Here is a 16,605-nt window from a genome sequence, read left to right on the forward strand (position 1 = left end):
TTGGCTCAATAAAGTTTGTAGATGCGCAACATCGACCTTTTGCATTTGTGTGTGTGATTAATTATTTTAATGGTTTTTTGTTTTGTTTTGGTCAATTATTTTTTTTTACTCACGATCGAAGTACGATTGAATGATTTAAACGGTCATAGCGAAGTTCGTCCTAAAATTATCTCTGGTCATAGTTTGTAAAGAAATCAAAGCATGAACTCACATTTTGCACGCTCCCTGGTGGTCTAGTGGTTAGGATTCGGCGCTCTCACCGCCGCGGCTCGGGTTCGATTCCCGGTCAGGGAAGAGCAGTTTTTCTGATTTGGAATGAAACGGACGATGCAGAATGTACTCCATTACATGACAGGATGTGACTGTTTTGCAGTGCATCTTGTATAGTTCGAGTAGAGCGCCAATTTCACATTGAACAAGCCATGCTGTGAAGAAAACGCTGTAGACGTCGATGTTCAGAGCGATTTTAGCGCGTTGGCGCCATCTGCTGGCCTATTGCAAATTGGTCATTTTTACTACATGCCCAATCAAAATACAACGTTTGGTAATTGTGCAGAAGCATCAATTCTGAGCCAAATCTTTTAATAGGTAGTCTATGGTACACGTATGCCAAAATCTGAAACGATATTTCATTGTAATAACATTTTAATAGACGAGAGTGGTTAATTTGGGTTTCAACACATCCATATTCACATAATATCCATATCCCTCAGTTAGTTATTAGTTAAAAAGCATATCCGTAACACACTAGTAGCAAAACTGTAGAGCTAGTTCTACTCCTAGCCTTGTTGCTGCTCCCCAGTGTTGCCAAGTCCGCTTATTATAAGCGACCTTGGGCTTCTTTTTTTGAACAGTCGCTTTGAATTTTGTAAAGTCGCGGGTTGCGGTTTTTTTGGGCTTGCTCTTTTCAGGGTTGGGCTTGTTGTTTTCTCCTACTCTGCCGGTCATTTGAATGTGTTTCTCAATGGCAACTCGTTTTTTCTCACTCATCCTTACAAGTGACCCTACTACAGCATTGTTAACTCCCACTTTCTGTGGTCACTTGAGGGGATTTTAGCTGCCACGCAGACCCCCCGCAAAAAGCAAGGTCTTCCCTGACTAGGCACGCGACTGACGACCCACCCCTTCGGTTGCTTATTTTGGGCTTGTTTTCACTACGCCCGTCAGTCGCTTCTTTTGGGCTTGTTTTCAGGACGTCAGTCGCTTATTTGTCGTAGAAAATCTGGCAACACTGCTGCTCTCGCGCGGCAGGGTTTGGTAATGGATTGGAGGTGCCCCTGTCTGTCTGCGTGCGAGGAACTTTCTTGTGCATCATTTCACATGCAGATTGCTCATTACAAATAGAGAGACGATACAATAGAGAAATGCACGATGGCGCGGAAAGTAAGTGTATCCCTATTGTGGCAGCATTATGTCAAAAACGTGTGCATGTCTGAGGAGAAATATCCAGCGAATTCCAAGAAGTTGTGAGTTAGCTTCAGCTAGCGTAAGTAGTAGCTTGTGAACTGTCTGTCTGTCTGCGTGCTTTCTTGCATGTTTGGCAAGTGAATGTAGTGACAGAACATGTGATTCGGGGAGAAAACATAGCAGATAACATTAAATTAAGCATATCGGGCTCATTTGACTCGCAAGTTCCTGAGCATGCATGGCATGTTTTGTTTAGCTAGGCTCAAAATGCTAGTGACAAGCTAATGTGAAGCTGTTGCTGTGTTGTATCAGGTTGTATCAATGGGTATTACGGACTTGCCAAGTCATTTTTCATACATCTATGTTAGTAGAGTTAGTTAATATGGGGATTCAAGGAATATTTTCTAAATTTGATTTACACAACGTGATGTCGCTGTGGTTTTATTCACGTCGTCCCTTCACTTGTAGCTAAAAACAACATGTGTTTTGGTTCTCCCAGGTCTGTGTTTTGGTTCTCAGGTCTGCGTAATTTGAAGGCCTTTGGGTGAAATGTGATTCAAATTTGACTCACGAAAAAATATGTATTAAATGTCGTCACATTATGCCTCTGATGTCACCTTGCAGGCTTGCAGGGAGTAGTCGCCAACTTCTTCCCCGTATGGTGACACTTCACCTGTAAACAACATGAGTGGCTCCAAGCCGGACATTCTGTGGTCTCCACATCACGTGGATCGCTATGTGATCTGCGACTCGGAGCTGAGCTTGTACCGCATCGGCTCCATCGGCAGTGCGGAGACCAAGGCAGGAACGTTGCCTCTGTCCGAGGAGACAGCCGCCACCCTCCTCGCCATCAACTCCGACACCCCGTACATGAAATGCGTCGCCTGGTACCCCAAGCACGAGCCGGAGTGTCTTCTGGCCGTGGGCCAAGCCAATGGCAGAGTAGTTCTCACCAGTCTGGGTCAGAGCCCCAACTCCAAATGCAAGGAGCTGATGGGGAAGGAGTTTGTGCCCAAGCACGCGCGACAGTGCAACACGCTGGCGTGGAACCCCTGGGATAGCAACTGGTTGGCTGCGGGCCTGGACAAGCACCGCGCCGACTTCTCAGTCCTCATCTGGGACATCAGCAGCAAGTACGCGCCGGACATCTCCGTCCCCATGGAGAAGATCCGCCTGTCGTCCGCCGGCGACACCGACTCGGGCCTGGTGGTGACCAAGCCCCTGTACGAGCTGGGCCAGAACGACGCGTGCCTCTCGCTCTGCTGGCTGCCGCGCGACCAGAAGCTCCTGCTGGCCGGCATGCACCGAAACCTGGCCATCTTCGACCTGCGCAACACCAGCCAGAAGACCTTCGTCAACACCAAGGCCATCCAGGGCGTGACGGTGGACCCGCACTTCCCCGAGCGCGTGGCCTCCTTCTTTGAGGGCCAGGTGGCCATCTGGGACCTGCGCAAGTTCGAGAAGCCCGTGCTGACGCTGACGGAGCAGCCCAAGCCGCTGACCAAGGTGGCCTGGTGCCCCACGCGCACGGGCCTGCTGGCCACGCTCACGCGCGACAGCAACGTGGTGCGGCTGTACGACATGCAGCACGCACCCACGCCCATCGGCGACGAGACGGAGCCCACCATCATCGAGCGCAGCGTGCAGCCCTGCAGCACCGACAGCGGCTTGCTCATCAGCAGCTTCGCCTGGCACCCCTCGGCGCAGAACCGCATGGTGGTGGTGTCGCCCAACCGCGCCATGACCGACTTCACAGTCTTCGAGCGCATCTCGCTGGCCTGGGGCTCCACCACCTCGCTCATGTGGGCCTGCGGGCGCCACCTGTACGAGTGCGCCGAGGACGGCGGTGACAGCGGCTCGGCGGCCGTGGAGAGGGACCGGGACATCGCCACCAAGATGAGGCAGCGGGCGCAGAACGGCTACGGCCACGACACGGCCCAGGTGTGGCGCAACCACCTGCTGGCCGGAGGGGACGACCCCCAGCTCAAGTCCCTGTGGTACACCCTGCACTATATCCTTTACCTGCTGCTGGTGGCAGTAAACTCTCTCCCACCAATCCTGGCTCAGTTCTCTTATCCACAGACTTTTTTCTTGTTTTTGGGGTGTTTTAAGTGCACTGATGACAACAGCACGTCAGAGTGCCGCTGTTTCGCACCTGCCCGTAAGCCCCAATCAAGTACAGCAGTGTCGCCTCCTGCTGCATTTTCAGAAAAAACAAAAATGTAAATAAAGCAACAGATACTGCCATGCCTATCTCAGTTTCAACCAAGTTTCAACCATCCCAGTTATAACCAAGCCTGTTACTAACCACCGTCCCTGGTTACCGCGCGTGGCAGGTATTGGAACAGGTATTTCAGGTCATTTTAATATATTCACTTAATTCCGAACAGACTAATCGGATCAGATCTATTTCGATTGGCGGAGCAAGCGCCACATATACATAGCTATAGAGAGCTGACTCAAAACATCATTTTGCAACAGTATGGTTTTATTGTATGAGGCAGACACTGCTACACCACAGCACTCCGCTCCCATGTTCTTTCAGTACCTGTACTGTGCACCACCCTATGTTCCGTCTCTACCATTACAATATGTATTGGTGTCTGTTGTCCTTAATGTTGTTCACTTATGAAGCAATACACTGAAGACCTGGAGCAGAAGCAGCAAGGAAGCAAACAGTCACTCATATACTCAGGCATCAAGAACATTGTTAAGACTAGTTCAGGTAAGTCATGCGAGTTTGCCTAGCATGTTTACACACTCAGAGTCTCAGACATCAAGTCATGAACACTTTTATCTGTCAGACCAGTTGTTCCACCTCTGATTGCTGCTGTAGCTTCCCAACACCTCCTTTGTCTTGTGACTAATTAACGTACTCCTTCATATTGAAAAAGAACATAAAATCATCACAGTTATCATGATGTAGCTTGATATTTTTGCTTGACACTGGCATTTATCTCCGTTCCACTTGTCACAAAAGTTACTGAACTCTTCTTTCGTAGCGTGTGTGTACTATCTAAATATGACTGTCAAAAAAGCATGACTAACCTTGCTATCTCTTGCTATTTCTGTCTGTCAAAGGCACGACAGAGAACCGGCGGTGCTGGCGCGGCTCGGACCGGCAGACGGACGTGGCGCGCTACCAGAGCGAGGAACGGGTGCTGGCGCTGCAGCTGTGCGGCTGGATCGGGCGCGGGCCCGAGGTGGACGTGGAGCCCTTCCTGAAGAGCCTGGAGCAGGAGGGCGAGTGGGAGCGCGCTGCCGCCGTCGCCCTCTTCAACCTGGACATCCGCCGGGCCATACAGATACTCAACAAGGGCGCCTCCTCAGAGAAGGGTAGGTGGACAAGGGAGCCTCCTCAGAGAACGGTTGGCTGTTTTTGATCATGGCCACTTGCACTCAAACTGGGAGTTGCATGGGAAAAGTCGTGATGAGATTCCATATTGGAGTATGGAGATTCTGAGTGTTCTGAGGGCTTAATGGTTATGAGGTTGGTCTGTGGGTTGAGGGGTCACATGTTTGAATCTACCTCCAGGGAGGATAATTCATTGGCTGCACAGATTAAGCTAGGCCAATATAGTTCAGACAGATGAAGAACAGATAAAAGCTTTGTCATGTTCAAGACATTCTTCTATCACTCGTCTACTATGCGGCCGACCCGGGTTTGTTTCCGGCCCGGGTCCTTTGCCGACCCTTCCCTGTCTCTCTCCCAAACATTTCCTGTCTCTCTCAAACTGTCCTGTCACTAATAAAAGTCAAAAAGACAAGATAAATCTTGGAAAAACAGTGTTACTGTGCAGAGAGAACATTTTCTGGAACCCACCTTCAATTTCATTCTTGTCACAAACCTTAACCTAAATCAGATCTGATTAAGATTATGGGATTATCAACAAATTGACATTGGTCATGCCAGAAGTCAGTGGTGGAAAGGTGATCAGTCTGTACCTTTTGTGTACCGTTCTTCATTAGAAGGTTTATACATCTCTATGGGCAGAATTTTTGTGCAGGATGCTCTAATGAACGGGAGCAAAGCTGTGCACACAGAAGCAATTAGATGCTTAGTGTAAACTAAGATGGCAGTTCACACCTTGTCCTCAAGTCAGACTGTGTTCCTCGTCTTATGCTGATAGAACGGTGTCGTTGCCCGTTCTTGCACCAGTTATGTTTGAAACTAAAGTGCTTACATGCGAACCACTCTCATTCATACCGGGCTCTGAACTTTCCTGCACATGACTGTGTGTTACCTGTATGAACATGCTGATATCCATGTTGTCGCATCGCGCATCACGCATACTTGCAGCATGCACACGCCGGCCGTTTAGAGATTTGATGCAGCACTGACACGGTTCTCAGTCGGTCTGTATTGTATGTGTATGATGTATGAGTACACGCATCACACAGATGAATACTTACTTCAAGTAAAAACAAATCTTGTGCTGAACACTGACAGATGTTGAAAAAACCCAAAAATGTCCTCAGAATATTTTGTATTTATTATTATTATTATTATTATTATTATATATATTATTATTGCTTGTTTTTGCACTCATACACTAAGCTTGTTGCTCTTGAATAGAATATTGCACCCATTAAGACAACGCATCATCTTTTTTTTTATCGCAACCTAAATGTGGTGGGTCAACAGATAAAATCAGCAAGTGAAAACACAAAAGCATCAATACTTTTTTTTTTTTTTTAATGTATCTGTTCCGACTCTTGCCGCGCAGGGGACCTGAACCTGAACGTGGTGGCGATGGCTCTGTCGGGCTACACGGACGAGAAGAACTCTCTGTGGCGGGAGATGTGTAGCACCCTGCGGCTGCAGCTGAAGAAGCCGTACCTGTGTGTCATGTTCGCCTTCCTCACCAGCGAGCCGGGCACCTACGACGGAGTACTGGTACGTGGAATCCAGACACGCACGACCCAACACAATGCAGGACAGAGCACTGTGAAAAGCAAGGCAAGACCAGCAAGCTTAAAAAGAATAGCTTGTTTCCTATGCAAATGATGGTGCATATGCATCAACAAAGCAGATGGTACAAGCCATGGGCCTACGATGGAGTACTAGCATGTAGAGTCTAAAAGGCAAAACAAGACCAGTCAAATTTAATGTTCAGAATATATTGCACACACAGGCCGTGCAGTCTGCTTCACAAAGAGAATATAACATATAAATAAATAAGACATATAAACTTAATGAAATGAGAATAATCACATACAAATGAAAAGATGAAAATCCAAGGATAAAAGTAGGAGGAGAGTAAATTAGAATATCAGGAACACCTGGTTCACAGAGCAGTGTGTCTAATGGGCAGCCACGGCCTAATGGTTAACAAGGCCGACAGGCGGACAACAGATGCGTCCCTCTATGCCAGTTCCAACAATGCAATTGTTTTCCCCCAAACACCCCCCTGGCCTCCTCCTAACCTGTCAACGCCCCCCTGAGGATGTACTTTTTGTTTATTGGTCATCATGGACACTCCAAATAATGTGGCAGGCAGCAAAATAGCAAGACATGGCCATTTTTTGCAGTTTAGGCTATAATAAGCTTATTCTTGGATTTGGAAAAGAACCATGTGGGTCATTTCACGTGAAATCAGACACTTTGGGACCCGACCGACCCGGATTTCAATCATACTTGGTGTGCCTTTTCAGTAGCAAGGTAGCACCCCAGAACTGCATTGGTTTGAATCTGACACTAATATTAAGGGAGAAACAGACTAGGAAAGGTTCACATGTGAGGGTAGGACACTATACATTCAGCCTTGAATATATCAGTCAGTGTTAGTCACAAAAAGATGCCTGTGGTGTTGTTTGAAAGCTCTTTTCTGGCTCTACATATTACACAATCACCTTGGAATACAACTACTCTCAGAATATGAATTATGATAAATTGAAAAATAAAAAATTGAATATCTAAAAAACTTATATTTTAAAATGGCCAGTTCCTTGTCCAAACGTAGCCGGCAATGTCATGAGCAGCACCTAAAATGCTGGTGTTCGGTTTGTTATTCATTTCAGAGAGAATTTGACTCACAAATATGGCATCATACAGACCACTTACTAATAATATGGTAATACCATAGTAGCATCACATGACAAAACAAAAACAAAACAAAAATGGTCAGTGTCCATGGTCCCAGGTTTCAGAAACTAAGGCAGATGTCAATTTATACACACCAAATGATGATATGTGAATGTTTGAACATTCCTTCTCTGTGTACCTGTGCCATCTTCCCTTTACCATACTTTAAAGAGATAATCAATGGCTACACTCTCATTTTGTACTCTACCAGTGCATTTGAAGCAGCAGCTGTGTCTTTTGTAGATAATGTATAAGTACGTCCCGTTGCAGTTAGGTTCCACTACCAGAAGAACATCCTGATGATCCATGACAAGTCTATCTGGTCTGAAGGGAAAAGTGAAGGATGGAGATGGCCCATGAGGATGCAGGAAGTTCAGTTTCACCTCTCCAGTGCTCGGCATACATTCCTCAGCACATGCTAGCCACCAGTTGCCATCATATACAGCTACAACATAGGCTACCCTTTGATGCTTGAAATGTAACACATTCCTTTACTGAGCTCACTCTTTCAACTCTGCCTTCTCTGAATGCTGAAAATGGCCTAACTTCCACTGTGTCCATTGACAATGGGCAGAAGCTGTGTAGTTTTTGAGTACCTGGAATAGTTCTTGCAGATTCAAACCCTTTCAACAGGTTCTCAGCTTCATGATGGTACATCTCTGTTGTGGCAAACTGGCAATGGATGTTCTTGACATTATCCTTGACTGACTCCCTTGAACCAGGAACGTTTTTAAAACTATAGTTTTGTAATTCAAGATGCTATTCAATCATTTCACTGGAACAACCAGTGCAGGCCACAATCCATCCATTTGTATGCTACTACCAAGATCAGTTGAAACTGGGAATAAAAATCTGTTTTGTTGTTATTTCAGACTGCAACATTCATGATACAATTGCTGTACATCTGTTTCAGAAGCTCCTAATTCAGTTCCTCAGTGACACTTCATCAATGACAGAACGTCCAAAGAAGATCCTATTTTTTTCTGATGGCTGTGCTGTACAATATAAGAACCTTAAAAACACAACAAATTTGTGCCACCACGAGGCAGATTTTCACATACCTGTAGAGTGGCACTTTTTTGCCACATTTCATGGCAAAGGTCCATGTGATGCCGTTGAAGGGACAGTTAAATGGCTTGCTGCACGAGCAAGTCTGCAACGTCCTATTGACAATTAAATTGTAACGCCATACCAACTGTTTGAATTTGTCAAGGATAATGTCAAGAACATCCATTGCCAGTTTGCCACAACAGAGATGTACCATCATGAAGCTGAGAACCTGTTGAAAGGGTTTGAATCTGCAAGAACTATTCCAGGTACTCAAAAACTACACAGCTTCTGCCCATTGTCAATGGACACAGTGGAAGTTAGGCCATTTTCAGCATTCAGAGAAGGCAGAGTTGAAAGAGTGAGCCCAGTAAAGGAATGTGTTACATTTTCAAGCATCAAAGGGTAGCCTATGTTGTAGCTGTATATGATGGCAACTGGTGGCTAGCATGTGCTGAGGAATGTATGCCGAGGACTGGAGAGGTGAAACTGAACTTCCTGCATCCTCATGGGCCATCTCCATCCTTCACTTTTCCCTTCAGACCAGATAGACTTGTCATGGATCATCAGGATGTGCTTCTGGTAGTGGAACCTAACTGCAACGGGACGTACTTATACATTATCTACAAAAGACACAGCTGCTGCTTCAAATGCACTGGTAGAGTACAAAATGAGAGTGTAGCCATTGATTATCTCTTTAAAGTATGGTAAAGGGAGGATGGCACAGGTACACAGAGAAGGAATGTTCAAACATTCACATATCATCATTTGGTGTGTATAAATTGACATCTGCCTTAGTTTCTGAAACCTGGGACCATGGACACTGACCATTTTTGTTTTGTTTTTGTTTTGTCATGTGATGCTACTATGGTATTACCATATTATTAGTAAGTGGTCTGTATGATGCCATATTTGTGAGTCAAATTCTCTCTGAAATGAATAACAAACCGAACACCAGCATTTTAGGTGCTGCTCATGACATTGCCGGCTACGTTTGGACAAGGAACTGGCCATTTTAAAATATAAGTTTTTTAGATATTCAATTTTTTATTTTTCAATTTATCATAATTCATATTCTGGGAGTAGTTGTATTCCAAGGTGATTGTGTAATATGTAGAGCCAGAAAAGAGCTTTCAAACAACACCACAGGCATCTTTTTGTGACTAACACTGACTGATATATTCAAGGCTGAATGTATAGTGTCCTACCCTCACATGTGAACCTTTCCTAGTCTGTTTCTCCCTTAATATTAGTGTCAGATTCAAACCAATGCAGTTCTGGGGTGCTACCTTGCTACTGAAAAGGCACACCAAGTATGATTGAAATCCGGGTCGGTCGGGTCCCAAAGTGTCTGATTTCACGTGAAATGACCCATATGATTTCAAATTTCACATAGATGAAGTAGGCTACATTACAAATGACCAGACATTTATTAGTATCAACCTTTAGTATCACGCCATTTCAGCATCATGTGCATGTGGGAAAGAATCTAAACATCGACAAATAATAAATAAATAAAATCAATTGGGTGAATCATGTGCTTATGGGTTCACCCTTTAGGTGAATTTGCGCTTATTTTTCAAAACCAGCTTCACCGTCAAGGCACAAAGCAGTGAGCTCCCGTGCCACAGTTTACCAAATTCAGACGACTACAAAGCAATTACGAAAGACGCGTTATGTCCTGTGCTCTCTATGAAGCGCAGCGAAAAGCACCTGTGGGGTACGAGCCCGCCAACGAAAGAACCTCCCTGTAGGTTACGAGTAGGCTAACACACCGTATGTGAAATGGCCCAGATGTCTACTTGTAGTTCGAGCACCATGCTCCAATGCGCAGCGCAAACTGACTACTGAAAAGGCAGAAGTAAACTCGCTGGGAATATTAAAAGGGAGGCTCGTAGGCTACACACAGACCTCTGAACCCGAGTTTGTGGACTGGAGAAAAGCGGAGGAAAATGTGAATGTTATGAAAGAAAAAAAAGCTAACCAAATGTATGTTACAGGTCCAGGTTTAGAGGAGGAGCTGCGCTGCGGGTCGCCTGTCAACTACAGTTGCATGTCGTGGAGCGTTATGCAATGCAAACGCCCCTCTATCCACGCACAAAGGAAAATGTAAATGTTTTGAAAGGAGAAAAGCTATAACCAAATGTTACAGGTCAACGTTTAGAGGAAGAGCTGTATGCGCTGCGGGTCGCCTGTCAACTAGGCCTAACTACGGTTCCATGCCGTGGAGCGTTATGCAATGCAAACGCCTCTCTATCCGAGCACAAAACATCTGTGTCAAAAACTGCCTGCCGACTTCTAAATCGTTCATTTCCGCGAGTTTCTGACGAACCAAAATAAAGTTGCCTCCCATTGTCCAAACGCAAAACAATGGCGAAAATTGAATGCCCCCCTCAGTTGTCTCACAATGCCATCAGCCGTCTTGCCTGTTAGGTAATAGCCTATGTTCTGGCTTGCACGCATTCGCTCCGGTCCAAAATGGCAACTCTGCCGCCTTGTGGCCACAGTAAGGAACAATTGGCTTGCATGCATTCGCTCCGGTCCAAAATGGCAACTCTGCCGCCTTGTGGCCACAGTAAGGAACAATTGAAGGAATGCGTTTCAGACGAATGCGTTTCAGACGGACGGACGGACGGACGGACAAACAGACCCTCTTATAGAGATGCTGGGACGCATCTAAAAAGATGGACTTTAGATCATAGGGTTGTATGTTCAAATCCCACCCTTCCACTTCCTACTTCACTCCATGGCTGAAGTGCCCTTGGACCTAACCCTGCATTTCTCCAAGAACTGTAATCAATACCTTGTAAAATAACTACCGGTAAGTTGCATTGGATAAAAATGGCAGCTAAATGTAATGTATTTTTAATCTGTCAATCCTCTGTTGTGATTGCTTGTCTTCCTCCATAGTATGAAAGTAGCGTGGCGGTGCGAGACAGGGTGGCGTTTGCATCCATGTTCCTCAATGACACCCAGGTAACTAACACTCCGTACATGATATTTTTACATCAGTGAGAGAGAAAGAGAATGCGTACAACACATCTCATTAGTGCAGGCAGGTTCTGGCCCCAAACAGATGAAATGGCAACACTGGGGTGCATTTCTCGAAGCCATAGTTGCTTACTACGTTAGCTACTTTGTTGTTCACAATGCAATTTCCCATTGGCAACTGCCCAAGTTGCTAACTGGCTAACAACTACGCTTTTGAGAAGCACACCCCTGATCAGTGATCAATGCTCCCAAACATTTATAGCACCACATTAGGAACACTGTGAGAGTGTAATAACATCAGAATAACTAACGACAATACCAGTGAGAAACTGACGTGTATAATTCCATGTATTCTCATTGCCCCTGTCAGTTGCCGCGGTACATTGATAAGCTGACCAATGAGATGAAGGAGGCGGGCAACCTGGAGGGCATCCTGCTGACGGGGCTGACTAAGGACGGAGTGGACCTGATGGAGAGCTACGTGGACCGCACCGGAGACGTGCAGACCGCCAGCTTCTGCATGCTCATGGTATTGCTCACTGGCATTTATTTGATTGAAAAATGTTGAGTTGCTGTAAGATATGGTAGTTACATGCTCATGGTATTGCAGTGCTCACACGCATCATCAACGCAACGAACGAATTCACCAGATGTCCTTGATGGGGGGAAAAAAAATCCAAAGGTCTTTGCCACTTGCAAATGCTAAAAAAGCAAGGGATTTGCTGATGGCTGACACACCAACATAGTGCATCTTTTTATGTGGAGGAGACGTATGTCATACTTATTGAGCTTTGTGATCAAACAGCAAAAAACACCATGCTCAGGGTACCCCAGAGGCACTGCTAGTGCTACAAAGACTGTAACAATGCATGCTTCCTTGAACCTCCTAACCACGACCTAAACTTCCACGTTTGGAAGTGACTAGTGTTGTCTTATGAATACGTTACTGTACCAATCATATAATACACATTTTTTCCCATTACTTGATCTGTGGTCAGGGTCAGTCTGAAATGCTCCGTCATTGGTCAACTTGTCTGCTCTGCTCTGATTGGTATGGAAAGCAAGTCATTCTGCCATGGGATTATTAAAACGTATTGATGGGAAATCTAATCCCTGTCTAACCATAAGCACATGGCAAGTTGTTTCCAAGAGTAAAACTTTTTGTTACTTTATTTATATGGCACAGTTTTGAATAGCCCGTGTCCTAGGCATAATGAGGAAGCCCACATACAGAAATGGGGTGAAGACAAAAAAAACTAAAACACTACATGCCTTTGTGTTCCTGAAATGAAAAGCATGCTTTATGCTAAAACGTCACCTTACAGGACCTTGCACAGGGATGAAAAGAAGAATGAACAAAAATCTGGACTGGCTACAAATTGTTTCCAGGCAAGAGCAAAAAAAAGTTACTTCGGTGGAAATACTGTTGCTTCTCCCTCGGGTATGCCATGTACTTCTGGTTTTTGTAACTTGGCAAAATGTTTACAAGGCCCGCGAGGTGTGTAACCAACTAAAGGAGCAGGAGTGGAGTGGGGAATGTGGAAAGCATTCAAGGTCCTCTTAAACACGTTGCATGAGTGTGTTTGTAGGAAAATGTCTGCTTTCCGTGACCTAGCCTTGTATGTGGGGTGTAATTCATTTTCTAAACATTATTTCATGCACTTAAACATACTTGTTTAAAATGTGTGTGTGTGTGTGTGTGTGTGTGTGTGTGTGTGTGTGTGTGTGTGTGTGTGTGTGTGTGTGTGTGTGTGTGTGTGTGTGTGTGTGTGTGTATGTGTGTTAACCTTGTCCACTGTGTGTGTGTGTGTGTGTTTTAACCTTGTCCACTGTGTGTGTGTGTGTGTGAGTGTACACTGTGTGTGTGTGGGATAAAACGATAATATACAGAGTAAGTAGAGAAATCATGTGTGTTTGTAAGTACAGGGCCGATATTTTCTCCTCTCTCCTCTCCACAGGGTTCCCCTGGTGAGGTGGTGAAGGATACTCGTGTCCAGTGTTGGATCGAGAACTACCGCAACCTCCTAGACGCCTGGAGGTTTTGGCACAAGAGGGCCGAGTTTGACATTCACAGGAGCAAGCTGGACCCCAGTTCAAAGCCTCTGGCACAGGCAAGTGGTCTCATCACCTCCCCGTTAGAATTCCCACCAGCACAAGTCTCCCACTTTTCCCTGCCTCGCGGATAGATATGTAACTGCATTGACGCCGTCTTAAAGGTAGCGTATGTAGTTATTTTAGTAGTTCATTTCCAGCATTTACACTGCCTACTCACAAATGTTATCTTTTTCATGTATGTAATAGACATCTTTAGCTGTAAAACATACTGTGCTTTGGTCAGACATGCAAAATAGTTTAATACTTAGTTCTTACATACTCATGAAAATTTTAATTTGGGAATGGGCAACATAGTTGCAATGGGCACCAGAGTTAGTAGACATGCCTTCTCTGGCCACAATCCTACATACTCTACCTTTTAAGTTTCCAGGATCACCTCTAATCACATCAGTATACAGTATATGGGGCACCTACACAGTATATGGGGAAACCTTGCTTCTCCCTCTACCTCCATTCATTGCTGAAGTGCCCTCAAATAACTACCAATACCCTGTAAATAACTAAGTTGTATTGGATAACAGCATCAGCTAAGTGTATTGTAATGTTATGTGTAATATAATGTAATGTATATGTTATAATATAATGCAATGTATTGTAATGTAATGCCTACATTGACGTTAATGTAACCAAATTGTAGATGAACAGATGGACCAATGTGAATGTATACCTGTGCCCCTGCAGGTGTTTGTGAGCTGTAACTTCTGTGGGAAGTCCATCTCCTACAGCTGCTCTGCGATGCCCCATCAGGGCCGCGGCTTCAGCCAGTATGGCGTGAGCGGCTCCCCTACCAAGTCCAAAGTCACCAGCTGCCCCGGCTGCCGAAAGCCCCTGCCGCGCTGCGCACTCTGCCTGATGAACATGGGCACGCCCGTCTCAAGCTGTCCAGGTATGGCTTAAAATTTCTCACTCACACACGCACACACACACACACACACACACACACACACACACACACACACACACACACACACACACACACGCACACACACACACACACACACACACACACACACACACACACACACACACACACACACACACAGAGAGCTGCTATAAATACACACAGAAACACAAGGGAAAGAGATAGAGATGTGTGTGCGTGTGCGTGTGTGTGTGCATTGTCTCTGCGGAAATGCAGTCTAGTTATAAAGTAGTTATAATAATATTCAGGTGTTTGAATACTGCCACCTCATCACTTACAATTTGGTGGGTGCTGTCGCTCAGTTGGCTAAGTGGCCATACCATAACTCTGGTGACCCGGGTTTGAGTTCCACCCAAGGTTATTTCCCAATCCCTCCCTATCGCTCTCCCACTACCTTCCTTTCTCTCTCACACGCACTGTCCTGTCAATAAAGGCAAAAATGTCCAAATTGTCTTAAAAAAATACTTTGCATGCACAGACGCACACAGCTTTTGTGTTCAGCCTTTGCTGAAATGCATGCTGCACGTGCGTAACACTGTGTTCTGTGTCATTGGTCCTCAAAAGGTTCTGGGAAGATGGATGAGAAGGTGGACCTGACCCGTGATAAGAAGCTGGCCCAGTTCAACAACTGGTTCACCTGGTGCCATAACTGTCGACACGGGGGGCACGCAGGACACATGCTGAGCTGGTTCAGGTGAGGTCAAGCTCAATTCTTAACACTCATTTCATTTTAAACCCTATGCCACAAACAATGAAACACTGTGTTGCATGAATTCTATGAAATCCTCATCAACCATGAATACTGCTATCCTGTCTTAACATGAACATGATTATGTAAATAATTACATGAAGTGACATAAGTGACTTCAAGTGGCAACATTTAGCTTTAAATGGTATATTCAGTAAATATAATTTTGCAATACTGTATATGTTCTTGTATAGCCTTTTGAGTTTCAATGGAAACTGTAAAATTGGAAAAGCACTGTAAGCGTTAAAACGTCCCTCTGCTTAGGGCTTTAGTGTGTGATCCAGATGAATAGGTTGTACAGTAGGAGGACAATCATATCGAAAATAAAGTCAGCAACACCAGACGTCACATTAAAATAGAGAAACAACACAGTGTTGCAGTCTTTAGTTTTGCTATTATTTGATTTTGCTTGTCTGGCACCCATTTTGAGAAGGGTGTGCGTGTTTTTTCCTTTGTTAAACATGTAACAGTAGGGGGAGCTACTGTACTTATTTTATTCCCTTCCATGTGCATGCCATGTAGCCTGGTTCTCACACAGACCCTCGTGCATATTCGCCCCAACTTAACCATCTGCGTGATAACCAGGTTACATATCATGTAACTTCCATGGGCCATCCAAGGTATTGATGTGTGGGTGATCAGTGGTCAGATTGCCCAAAGCTGATCAGACTGCCCAAACACTGCGTGGAGCTTGCATGCTGCACTCAAGTAAACGTGGTACCATATTAGTGACTCCTACTGTAATTGTGTGTCTCTCTCCACTTGTGTTTCCCCATAGAGACCACAGTGAATGCCCAGTCTCAGCCTTGCCTGCACCTGTAAATGCATTGCAGTTGGACACCACCGGGAACCCTTGTTCCTTCAGATAAGCTCCTAGAGACGCTGCTGTTTTGCGGACACGTAAAGCCACACACACCCACACCACACACACACCACTCACCACAAACTTGAAAACAGACTGAGATGCAGCAACAAAAAAAAGTAAGCGCATCTGTGACTGCAAATAAAAGCGATGGGAAAAGCACTTTTTTATTGCCCAATGTTTCCCATTAGCTGTATACAAAACAGCCTAATCAATTCTCAAATCTTTTGGCCTTGGTTTATTGTAAGTTTTTAAACTGGCCTTTTAGGGCTGGTGCCCATTTTTTTTTCTCGTCACATCCTAGTATTTAAGCTTGGATAATGTTTTAAGCAAGGTGGTTGAAAATAACACAGATACGATTACTGATAGTATAATGAAGTACTGAAGTACATTACGTAAGTAATGTTTTCGATATTTGCCATGGAACT

General features: G+C 45.0%; 1 non-coding gene and 1 pseudogene across 1 annotated transcript; both read left to right on the top strand.

Annotated features, from left to right (window-relative positions):
- The first annotated feature begins 222 nt into the window (after positions 1-222).
- trnae-cuc (transfer RNA glutamic acid (anticodon CUC)) lies at positions 223-294 on the top strand. Its single transcript has one exon. It is a non-coding gene; the product is annotated as a tRNA-Glu (tRNA).
- Positions 295-1,242: 948 nt separating this feature from the next.
- On the top strand, positions 1,243-16,215 carry LOC134444032 (GATOR2 complex protein MIOS-like; annotated as a pseudogene).
- The last annotated feature ends 390 nt before the right edge of the window (positions 16,216-16,605 follow it).

Source organism: Engraulis encrasicolus, unplaced genomic scaffold (genome assembly GCF_034702125.1).
Source record: "Engraulis encrasicolus isolate BLACKSEA-1 unplaced genomic scaffold, IST_EnEncr_1.0 scaffold_438_np1212, whole genome shotgun sequence".
Taxonomy (NCBI): domain Eukaryota; kingdom Metazoa; phylum Chordata; class Actinopteri; order Clupeiformes; family Engraulidae; genus Engraulis; species Engraulis encrasicolus.